The sequence below is a fragment of the Phyllobates terribilis genome, unplaced genomic scaffold, assembly GCF_046119375.1.
Source record: "Phyllobates terribilis strain yellow unplaced genomic scaffold, ASM4611937v1 Scaffold_4__5_contigs__length_816908805, whole genome shotgun sequence".
Classification (NCBI taxonomy): domain Eukaryota; kingdom Metazoa; phylum Chordata; class Amphibia; order Anura; family Dendrobatidae; genus Phyllobates; species Phyllobates terribilis.
The window spans coordinates 748,756,140-748,767,750 of record NW_027362764.1 but is presented as its reverse complement, the minus strand read 5'-3'; the positions used below and the strand labels follow the sequence as shown (position 1 = coordinate 748,767,750).

Genomic DNA, 11,611 nt, shown 5'->3' with positions numbered 1-11,611 from the left:
CTACATAGGGATCTGGAGTTAAAACAGGGCTCCCTTAGATGCGTTCATGGAGAAGCAGCTGGCTGGATCAGCAAGCCTAAGGCAAGGATGACAGTAACTAAAGAGACAGACTCAGGAGCCAAAACCATAGTTCGCGAAAGAGCCAGGGTCAGATACCAAAAAAGTTAGAGAAAAACAAATTCAGACAGGGCTAGGTCAAGATCAGGGGAGATCACCGAGACAGAAGTAGTCAGGGTCACAAGCAAGATAGTTAGTAAGGAAACAACTAAAATATAGCATCGGTCCTCAATGAGTAAACCCAGCACAATAACTGGCAACTCCGACAGCCCGATGTGGGAGAAAATACGAAATATGCAAGAAACAAATACAAGCAATAGTAATTTAAACACAATGATATTTTCCTGTAATCGTGTGCAATTAATTTAATCATTAACACTTCAATTCTGAGCTCATTAGCTACCGTATAGGACATGGATTTTGAGGAACTATATGGCCAATTATTCTACATTAGTTTCCCACTTTCCAAATCGTAATTTCTTTTGTCATCACGTTGCATAATCTTTTGAATAAAAGCATACAATTTATTATCTTTTATCAGATGCTAGTGATTAATGGCTCCAGCATAAAAACAAACACAAAAGTGATTAGAAGAGGAACATTCCTTTATTATGTCCTGTTATATATTCAATATAACATTCCACAAAACTAAACACTCACATGACTCTGCCCTACACAGAATCTTTCCAAAGAACTTAACATTTTGTCTTCCGGAAAACATCCGGCCCTCTTCTCATTAATTTACAGTATGTGACCACATATAAGACCATGTGAGTAACAATCAAGGTAGCAGAGGGTGCGACCGAGCCTGTGGGGGATGGGGGCGTACTGACGCCTATTTCAGCTGGATGATTGTCCTTAGATGCCTATTCAGTTAAAATTTTTGTGGTACAGAGAGCCACTGGCCTGTCACAGCCTGTCAGTTGATATTTGCGAGCACATCGCGGGCAGTGCATAACGTCACTGCCATGTGCTGCCCCAATGGAAGTCTTCATACAGAGGCTGGACAGACATCTGAGATGGTTTAGTGAATAGTGTTTTTGGAAATTAATACATATCTTTTAAAAAAAAGAAGTGTTGTAGCATGATTATTTTGTGAAGCCACACACCTTGTCAGCAAAATCAACAAACACATCCTGTCGTCCAGAGAATGGTCACAGATTCACAGACATGCGACACATCCGATCAGTAGTCCTGTCCAAGACTACAAATCAAATCGGACTAAATGTTAGACATGGGTGGAGCAATTCGCAGGACTCCAGTCCAGTGTCCAGATCAGCGGTACTAGGCAGCTAGACGGGAGGCCCACGAATCTCTTACCATCCATCAGCACTTGGCACATGTTCATCTTGGATACTTATGGATGCACAGTGTGTGTCAATGGCAGTTGAAGATTAATGTGTCACGTCAGATGACCCCGCATCTGCCACTATTTAGGGTAGTTGGATTCACAGTGTGAGGAGAGGGAATTGAGCAACAGGATTATAGAGCCCTTCTCATTTTGTCAAGGGTGCACTTTTTGTGTGGCACTTGTATAAAGAAAGCAAAATCTCAAACTTTCAGTAAAAAAAAATGGATATAAAAACTTAAAACTGATAGATAACAAGTGATTAAAATGTCACAATACTGTAGACTTGTTCTAATTTGATCGATATTGTCATGGACAATTGGTAAATCACTATCTGAAACGCTTACCTCTAGTTACTCCAAAGTGCGGGCCACTAAGTGTCTACCTTCTGTATACCCTGCTGTCCACTGCTTATTGTCAAGTGTAATCCATCTCTATCAACAGACACACACGGAAATGAACTACATGAAATGGGGACAGGGCTTGGTCTCTGTACAGGAAGTGGGGGCGGGTCTTTATTTCTACAGGAAGTGGGGGTGGGTTTATTTGAAGTCCTCCCTGGTGGCTTCTTTGCAGCAATTTGATCATAAAGGCCTGCTTCTCGCAGTCTCCTCTTGACAGTTGATGCTGAGATGCTACTGGTGCTGGATGTATCATTTATGAGTGCTGTTATCTGAGGAGCAGTCAATTTACGATTTTTGAGCCTAGTAACTCTGATGAGCTTATCCTCTGCAGCAGAGGTAATTCTTGGTCTTCCTTGTCTCGGGCGGTCCTCATATGAGCCAGTTTCATCACAGCGATTGATGGTTTTCATGACTGCACTTGGGGACACTTTCAAAGTTCTAGCAATGTTCCGGATTGACTGACCTTCAAGTCTTAAAGTAATGATGGACTGACGTTTCTCTCTACTTATTTGAGCGGATCTTGCCATATTCTAGCTTAGGACAGTCGTGGATTAGGGCTTAGCACAGGATGCATCTGTGTATCAACACTGCTTCTGCAAAACACACGTGATGGTCAAAAACATTTTCTGAAGGCTGGTGACCCCACAAATTAACTATTGACAAGTCATACCTGTCCATTGGAAGCCATTCCAGGTAACGACCTGATGAAGCCGCTTGAGAGAATGCCAAGGGGATGTAAAGCTGTCTTCAGAATAAAAGGGGGTACTTTGAGGAACCTAAGGGTTAACACATTCTGGTTTGTTTCAAAAGTTTTAGGCAGGTGTGAAAAAATGCTGCAAAGTAAGAATGATTTCAAAAATAGAAGTGTTAATAGTTTGCATTTTGTTTATTTTAATCAATTAAGTGAATGAACCAAAAATAAATAAATAAATATATATATATATATATATATATATATATATATATATATATATTTGGTATGAGCATCCTTTGCCTTCAAAACAGCATCACTTCCTCTAGGTACATTTGCACAAGTTCAGGGATTTTATAGGATTATAGTCATGTGTATGAGTAACCAATTATACCAAACCGGAGATAAATGATCATTTTCAAATATACAGTGGGTACAGAAAGTATTCAGACCCCTTTAAAATTTTTCACTCTTTGTTTCATTGCAGCCATTTGGTAAATTCTAAAAAGTTCATTTTTTCTCTCATTCAGGCTATGTGCACACGATGCAGAAATGCTCCAGATTTTTTCCTGAGCATTTCTGCATCTCCCTGGCAGAAAAAAAACGCATGCGGATTTTACATGCGTTTTTCCTGCCAGGGACAAGCGGAAGTGAAGCATTTTTGCATGCATTTCCGCATGCTGGTTGTCAAGCGATTTTAGCATCACTTGGAAAGTGCTTGACAACTTGGTAACACTATATAAATCCATGCAAACGGCATGGATTTTATATAGTGTGACCGTAAAAGAATAAAAAATAAATATTATACTTACCTTCTGATGGCCCCCGGTCTCCTCAGAAAATGCATCTTGGCTTGCCGGCAGCTCGCGATGGTCTGAAAGGACCTGCCATGACGTCATTTAGTCATGTGACGGGTCACGCAACCGCCGACATCAGCGGTCGCGTGACCCGTCACATGACTAAATAACGTCATGGCAGGTCCTTTCAGACCATCGCGAGCTGCCGGCAAGCCAAGACACATCACTGAGGAGACCGGGGGCCCATCAGAAGGCAAGTATAATATATTTTTTATTTTTACAGGTACTATGGTACCCGGGTCTGGAGGAGAGTCTCGTCTTCTCCAAACCCGGGTACCATCCGCACATTGAATTGCATGAAATCCGCATGTGCTTATCTAGTGATGAGCATTTCATGCGGTCCAATGCAAGTCAATGGCGGCGAAAACGCCGCGATTCCGCAAAATAATTGGTAGTGCTGCGTATTTTTCCGCAATGATAATCTGCAGCGGAAATTTGCACATGCGGATTATCATTGGGGAAAACGGCAGACCTTCTACCAAGCGTTTTTTATGCGTTTCCGCAGTGGAATTGCCGCTGCGGAAATGCTTAAAAAAACGCATCGTGGACACAGCCTAAAGTACACTCTGCACCCCATCTTGACAGAAAAAAAACCCAGAAATGTAGACATTTTTGCAAATTTATTAAAAAGAAAAACTGAACTATCACATGGTCATAAGTATTCAGACCCTTTGCTCAGACACTCATATTTAAGTCCCATGCTGTCCATTTCCTCGTGATCCTCCTTGAGATGGTTCTACTCCTTCATTGGAGTCCAGCTGTGTTTAATTAAACTGATAGGACTTGATTTGGAAAGGCACACACCTGTCTATATAAGGCCTCACAGCTCACAGTGCATGTCAGACCAAATGAGAATCATGAGCTCAAAGGAACTGCCCAAGGAGCTCAAAGACAGATCTGGCCAAGGTTACAAAAGAATTTCTGCATTACTCAAGGTTCCTAAGAGCACAGTGGCCTCCATAATCCTTAAATGGAAGAAGTTTGGGACCACCAGAAATCTTCCTATACCTGGCCGTCCAGCCAAACTGAGCAATCGTGGGAGATGAGCCTTGGTGAGAGAGGTAAAGAAGAACCCCAAGATCACTGTGGCTGAGCTCCAGAGATGCAGTAGGGACATGGGAGAAAGTTCCACAAAGCCAACTGTCACTGCAGACCTCCACCAGTTGGGCCTTTATGGAAGTGGCCCGACGGAAGCTTCCCCTCAGTGTAAGACATATGAAAGCCTGCATAGAGTTTGCTCAAAAACACACAAAGGACTCCCAGACTATGAGAAATAAGATTCTCTGGTCTGATGAGACGAAGATAGAACTTTTTGGTGATAATTCTAAGCGGTATGTGTGGAGAAAACCAGGCACTGCTCATCACCTGCCCAATACAATCCCAACAGTGAAACATGGTGGTGGCAGCATCATGCTATGGGGGTATTTTTCAGCTGCAGGGACAAGACGACTGGTTGCAATTGAAGGAAACATGAATGCGGCCAAATACAGAGATATCCTGCATGAAAACCTCTTCCAGAGTGCTCTGGACCTCAGACTTGGCTCAAGGTTCACCTTCCAACAAGACAATTACCCTAAGAGCGCAGCTAAAATAACAAAGGAGTGGCTTCAGAACAACTCTGTGACCATTCTTGACTGGTCCAGCCAGAGCCCTGACCTAAACCCAATTGAGCATCTCTGGAGAGACCTGAAAATGGCTGTCCACCAACGTTCACCATCCAACCTGACGGAACTGGAGAGGATCCCCAAATCCAGGTGTAAAAAACTTGGGCAGTTCCTTTGAGCTCATGATTCTCATTTGGTCTGACATGCACTATGAGCTGTGAGGTCTTATATAGACAGGTGTGTGCCTTTCCAAATCAAGTCCTATCAGTTTAATTAAACACAGCTGGACTCCAATGAAGGAGTAGAACCATGTCAAGGAGGATCACAAGAAAATGAACAGAATGTGACTTAAATATGAGTTTCTGAGCAAAGGGTCTGAATACTTATGACCATGTGATATTTCAGTTTTTCTTTTTTAATAAATTTGCAAAAATTTCTACATTCCTGTTTTTTTTCAGTCAAGATGGGGTGCAGAGTGTACTTTAATGAGAAAAAAAAATGAACTTTTTAGAATTTACCAAATGGCTGCAATGAAACAGAGTGAAAAACTTAAAGGGGTCTGAATACTTTCCGTACCCACTGTAAATATGTCCAACAGTGCCATCAGCTCAAGGGTTTGCGCAAGACATATCCAAAGATCTGTGCTTAATTCTCCAAGATGTTTGGAACAACCTCTTTACCAAGTTCCTCCAAAAATTGTGTGGAAGTGTATCTAGAATTGATGCTGTTTTGAAAGCGAAAACTGGTCACGCCAAGTATTCGTTTGACTACGCTTTCTCTCTTGTTCACTTTGCCACACATGAACACCATGGTGAAATATTATTTACCGTACCATGCCATACATGCACGGCGCTGGGATGGAACGAGCACAAGAACTATGCCTGTACCATCGACAACGGGAACAGACTGTTGCAGTGGAGCCCAGCTGTATGTAATAGCCAGGATCAAAGCTATGCGTAATCCTGGCTGTTTAAAGCTTTACATGTTCTGTTCGCACAGACCATTCATGTAAAGACTTTGCCAGAGAGATCGCCTTGTCAGACCAGCTGCACCCAAGCAGCGCGATCGAGGGGTGCCAACTGGATGCCATGACAGCCAGAGGCCGAACAATGGCCTCTGTGTCTGCCATACACAGCAGCCTACCAGATCACACCAGATGCAGGGTCTGTTAAGTTGTTCAATGAATTATCAATGTGATCAAAGCATAAGTCCCATTAAGGGATTAATCAAGACTTAAAAAATAAAAGTTTGTGTAAAAAAAAATAAATCTAAAAAGGCTCTAAAACTTAGTTTTAATAACATGGAATTATTGGTGGCACAGATATAACGACCTGTACTATAAAACAATCATTTATCTTTCAAAAACAATATCCAAAATTGCTATATTTGTTTATCATCCTCACAAAAAAAAAAAAAAAAAAAAAAAAAAAAGGATGTAAAAACTCCATGCACATGAAAATGGTACCAATAAAAAGTACAGCTCGATATGCAAAAATAACCCCTTATACAGCGCGGGGAAAAAAATATGTTATTGCTCAGAATATGATTTTTCTCCAAAAAGAAAGATATACAGTGGGGAAAAAAGTATTTAGTCAGCCACCAATTGTGCAAGCTCTTCCACTTAAAAAGATGAGAGAGTCCTGTAATTGACATCATAGGTAGACCTCAACTATGAGAGACAAAATGAGAAAACAAATCCTGAAAATCACATTCTCTGATTTGGAAAGCATTTTTCAAATTTTGGTGGAAAATAAGTATTTGGGCAATTACAAAAGTTCATCTCAATACTTTGTTATATATCCTTTGTTAGCAATGACAGAGGTCAAACGTTTTCTGTAAGTCTTCACAAGGTTGGCACACACTGTTGCTGGTATGTTGGCCCATTCCTCCATGCAGATCTCCTCTACAGCAGTGATGTTTTGGGGGTGTCGCTGGGCAACACGGACTTTCAACTCCCTCCAAAGGTTTTCTATAGGGTTTAGATCTGGAGACTGGCTAGGCCACTCCAGGACCATGAAATGCTTCTTACAAAGCCACTCCGTTGCCCTGGCGGTGTGCTTGGGATCATTGTGATGCTGAAAAACCCAGCCAGGTTTCATTTATTTATTTTACTCACTTATATAACACCATTAATTCCACAGTGCTTTACAGACATTATGGGCACTGTCCCCATTGGGGCTCACAATCTACATTCCCCATCAGTATGTCTTTGGAGTGTGGGAGGAAACCGGAGAAAACCCACGCAATGCCCACTTCAATGCCCTTGCTGATGGAAGGAGGTTTGCACTCAAAATCTCACGATACATGGCCCCATTCATTCTTTCATGTACACCGATCAGTCACCCTGGTCCCTTGGCAGAGAAACAGCCCCAAAGCATGAAGTTGCCACCTCCATGCTTCACAGTAGGTATGGTGTTCTTTGGATGCAACTCCGCATTCTTTCTCCTCCAAACATGCCAAATCAGAGAATGTGATTTTCAGGATTTGTTTTCTCATTTTGTCTCTCATAGTTGAGGTCTACCTATGATGTCAATTACAGGCCTCTCGCATCTTTTTAAGTGGGAGAACTTGCACAATTGGTGGCTGACTAAATACTTTTTGCCCCACTGTATGTACATAAAATTCAAACTGCAGAATGAAGGTAACATGTTAATTGTACTGCAGGGAGAGTGCTGTAAAAAATATTTATGTTCAAAGGATGAATTAAAAAAACACAATAAAGATCAAAAGGTGATCAGTAAGTTACATGCACCGAAAATGGCACCAGTGAAAACTATAGTTTGTCTTGAAAAAAGCAAGTCCTAAAACTACTCTGTGTACAGAAAAAAAAAACAAAAAAAAAAACAATAACGTATGGGTCGATCAACCAAAAAGATTTTTCTTTAAATTATTTTTAGGGAGCAATCAGATGGTAGTATCCATCGGGCAGAGATCGGAACGAAAAGCCGGACTGGCCGGCGGCTCGCCCGACCCAAGCATGACAGCTGCATAGAAACACATGAAGAGGACACGCTCAGATTGGGAGAGCCGCCGACCAGTCCGTGCACTGCTTTCCAGTCTCTGTCCGATTTATACGGCCATCTGACTGCGCTCTTATGGTAAAATAAAATAAATAATAAAAAAAATTGAAAAAAAATATAAACATTTCTTTTGTCGCCATTTTCTGAGACCCGTAACATTTTTATTTTTCCATCGAAGCTGTGTGAAGGCAAGCTTTTATTGATACAATTTTTATATTTATATTTCATTTATTATATCCATATATTATTGTTTATATATTTTATTGATACCATCATATTTATATATTATAGTTAATATATATAATATACTTACCTTGTAATGTCTTCACATCCGGTTCCGTCCAGATGTGTTCGGATCCCAGAATTCCAAGCGGCGGAAGTTCGTTGACCGCCATATTGGGACACCCAAGTGATGGGTGTCTCAATATGGAAACCGCTGGTGGTACCAGCCTCTTGCGCAGTACCACCAGCGGAACATCGTCGCGAACATGCCGTACAAGTTGCCGCTGGGATCAGCCGAATGATTCACTGACCGCCGCCATCTTTGTACAGGAGGAGCGCATGTGCAGTTTTAATGTGACTGCCGCTATCAGCCTGCACAAAGATGACGGCGGTCAGATTTACTGCGTTGGGAGGCGGGTGGCGAGAGAGACAGAGCACAGTGGCGAGAGAGACAGAGCACAGTGGCGAGAGAGACAGAGCACAGTGGCGAGAGAGACAGAGCACAGTGGCGAGAGAGACAGAGCACAGTGGCGAGAGAGACAGAGCACAGTGGCGAGAGAGACAGAGCACAGTGGCGAGAGAGACAGAGCACAGTGGCGAGAGAGACAGAGCACAGTGGCGAGAGAGACAGAGCACAGTGGCGAGAGAGACAGAGCACAGTGGCGAGAGAGACAGAGCACAGTGGCGAGAGAGACAGAGCACAGTGGCGAGAGAGACAGAGCACAGTGGCGAGAGAGCTCAAACGGGACAGAACATGAGTGGAGAGCACAGGAAGGAGAGAGACAGCAGACAGGAGAGGTCAGCACATGGGGGAAAGAGAGTGGATAGCTGGGTGAGCGCATTGGGGGGGGGGGGGGATTCCCAACGCTGCAAAGCCTGCCCCCATCGTGACATCACCGCCCTCCCGATGCGATAGCATCGGGCCTCCATCTAGTATTCTATATTTACTGACATTTTATTAATTATTTATATATTATTTGATAAAATAAATATTTATTAAAAATTGTATTAAAACAATTTTTATTCATTATAGTTTTATATTATATTTAATATATTACTATATTTTATTATTATATTTACCGGTATTGATATTTATGGATACATTTTTTTAATTATATTACTACATTTATATATTTTATTTGATAAAAATGTAATATATATTTATATTATATTTAATGTGTTACATATTATACAATATAATGAAGTATATTATTTATTGATACCATTTTTTTAATGAACTATATGTATTATTTATGAATACACTTAATTATAGATATATACACACACATTTAATATATATTTATAGATAAAAGTATTAAATATAATACATGTATTACTTATTATATTTTAGTATTTATTTATACAATTTTTTTTATTAATTATATATTACTATATATTTTTATATTATTTATTGATACCATTTCAGGATAGACACAGAGTTTTGATCGCTTATTACCCTGCCGTTCTGGCGTTTCAAAACTGATTTCCTCTATACAATATTTATCGATCTGGTTAGTTGTATATTTTGATGACTGGACTTTTACAGACATATTTGCAATGATAGAATATGTATTATTATTTTTTTTAATCTCTTTATTTTCCATGGTTGTAAGGGGGGGGGGTGTTGGTGGGACTATAAGTTATATTGTTATTAATGCCTAAAGCTTTTGCACTGTTTTGTATCTGTATATCCCAGCGTAGTATAGTGCAGATGTACATAATCTGTGTATAACCCATTATACTAGTTCTATTATTGTACATACTCCGTATATTACATACCCCATTGTATTATACATATATACACTGTAATAATACAGATAGCATATACATGCCGTATATATGCTATGTTCCCTCCATTATGTTAGTACACAGCACGTATACAGGAGCCGCAGGCCCCAGCCTCGTCGTCCTGTCATTGTGCGCAGTGTAATGGCGGCCCGGGCCTGTCCCCGGTCCCCGCGGCCTCACACATCACACAGGCCCGGGGAGGAGGTGACAGGGCCGCCGTCCTCAGCGCTCATCCTCGCCATTACCTGCTCCCGTCGTCAGCTCAGCTCTCCTCACTCTCCACAGATAATGGCGGATCGGGCTGTGTTTTTTTTTTTTTTTTTTTCTTTTGGCGGCAAAGTAGGAGGAGTGGTAAATGGCTGTAACGTGAGCTCTCCTCCCACCGTGTCCTAAACACGGACAAACGTGGAGGAAAAATCACAGAAACCGCAGGAATCACATCTCCATATGCTAATTTTAGTCAAAAATATTAAGTAACTTATAATTAATCATTACATGAGGGGACAAAAACGGAGATGAAAATGCTGGCTATGCAAATTAGGTGTGAGGAGAGAGGAAATGGGGGCTGTAAACTTATCAGGGGGCTGTAAACTTATCAGGGGGCTTTGGGCAGGAAAGTGTAAAAAAATCCCTATAATATCACTGATAATAAAAAGTGACTATAGTAAATCATGGTCCCACATTGCTAAGATTGGAGCAAATACATAAAATTTGGCACCATTTTTAGCCCCTTCTTGCCACGGCCATTTTCCGTTTTTTCCTTTCCTTCTTCCAAGAGCCATAACTTTTTTATTTTTCCATCCCCGTAGCCATACAAAGGCTTGTTTTTTGTGGGACGAGTTGTACTTTTGAATGACACCATTAATTTTACCATGTACTGAAAAATGGAAAAAAAAAAAACATTTCAAGTGTAGTGAAATTGCAAAAAAAAAAAGTGCAATATCCCAATAGTTTTTTTTGGGTGTTTATTGACAGTGTTCACTATATGGTAAAACGGACGTGGCAATATGATGCTCCAGATCAGTATGAGTACGCAGATACCAAACGTGGATAACGGTAAAAAAAACTGGAAATTTGTAAAAAAATAAAAAAATTTTTTTGCTTTTATCACCATTTTTGAGACCTGTAAGGTTTTCATTTTTCAGGATATAGGGCCGGGTGAGGGCTTATTGTCTGCACCCCAAACTGAAGTTTTTACTGAAACCATTTTGGGGTAGATATGATGCTTTGATCACCTCTTATTGCAATGTTGCAGCTGCCAAAAAAAACAATTCTGATGTTTTGATTTTTTTTTTCTCATTATGCTGTTTACCGATCGGATTAATTTACTTATATTTTCATATATTCGACTTTATATCACATGTATTTTTTTTTTTAATGCGGCAAAAGTGGGGAGATTTGATCTTGTGTTTTTGTTTTTTTCATATTTTTTAAAACTTTTTCTTCTTAACTTATCACTGGATTTAATAGTCCCCTTAGGGGACTTGAATCTGTGCAGGGAAAGATGCAAGCTGCCATTTGCATTTACTGGTGTGTGTAACCGAGCACGACCCCACAAATACAGCAGCCCCTGGGCACAGGAGACTGAGGAGGGCATCCAACCGTATCTCTTACACTGTG

At 40.8% G+C, this 11,611-nt stretch overlaps 1 long non-coding RNA gene across 1 annotated transcript; it reads right to left on the bottom strand.

Moving 5' to 3' along the window:
* Nucleotides 1–640: 640 nt before the first annotated feature.
* LOC141266018 (uncharacterized) lies at nucleotides 641–10,393 on the bottom strand. Its single transcript, XR_012320184.1, has 3 exons — nucleotides 10,237–10,393; nucleotides 2,480–2,585; nucleotides 641–2,402 (listed from the first exon to the last, which is right to left on the bottom strand). It is a non-coding gene; the product is annotated as an uncharacterized lncRNA (long non-coding RNA).
* Between the last annotated feature and the right edge of the window lie 1,218 nt (nucleotides 10,394–11,611).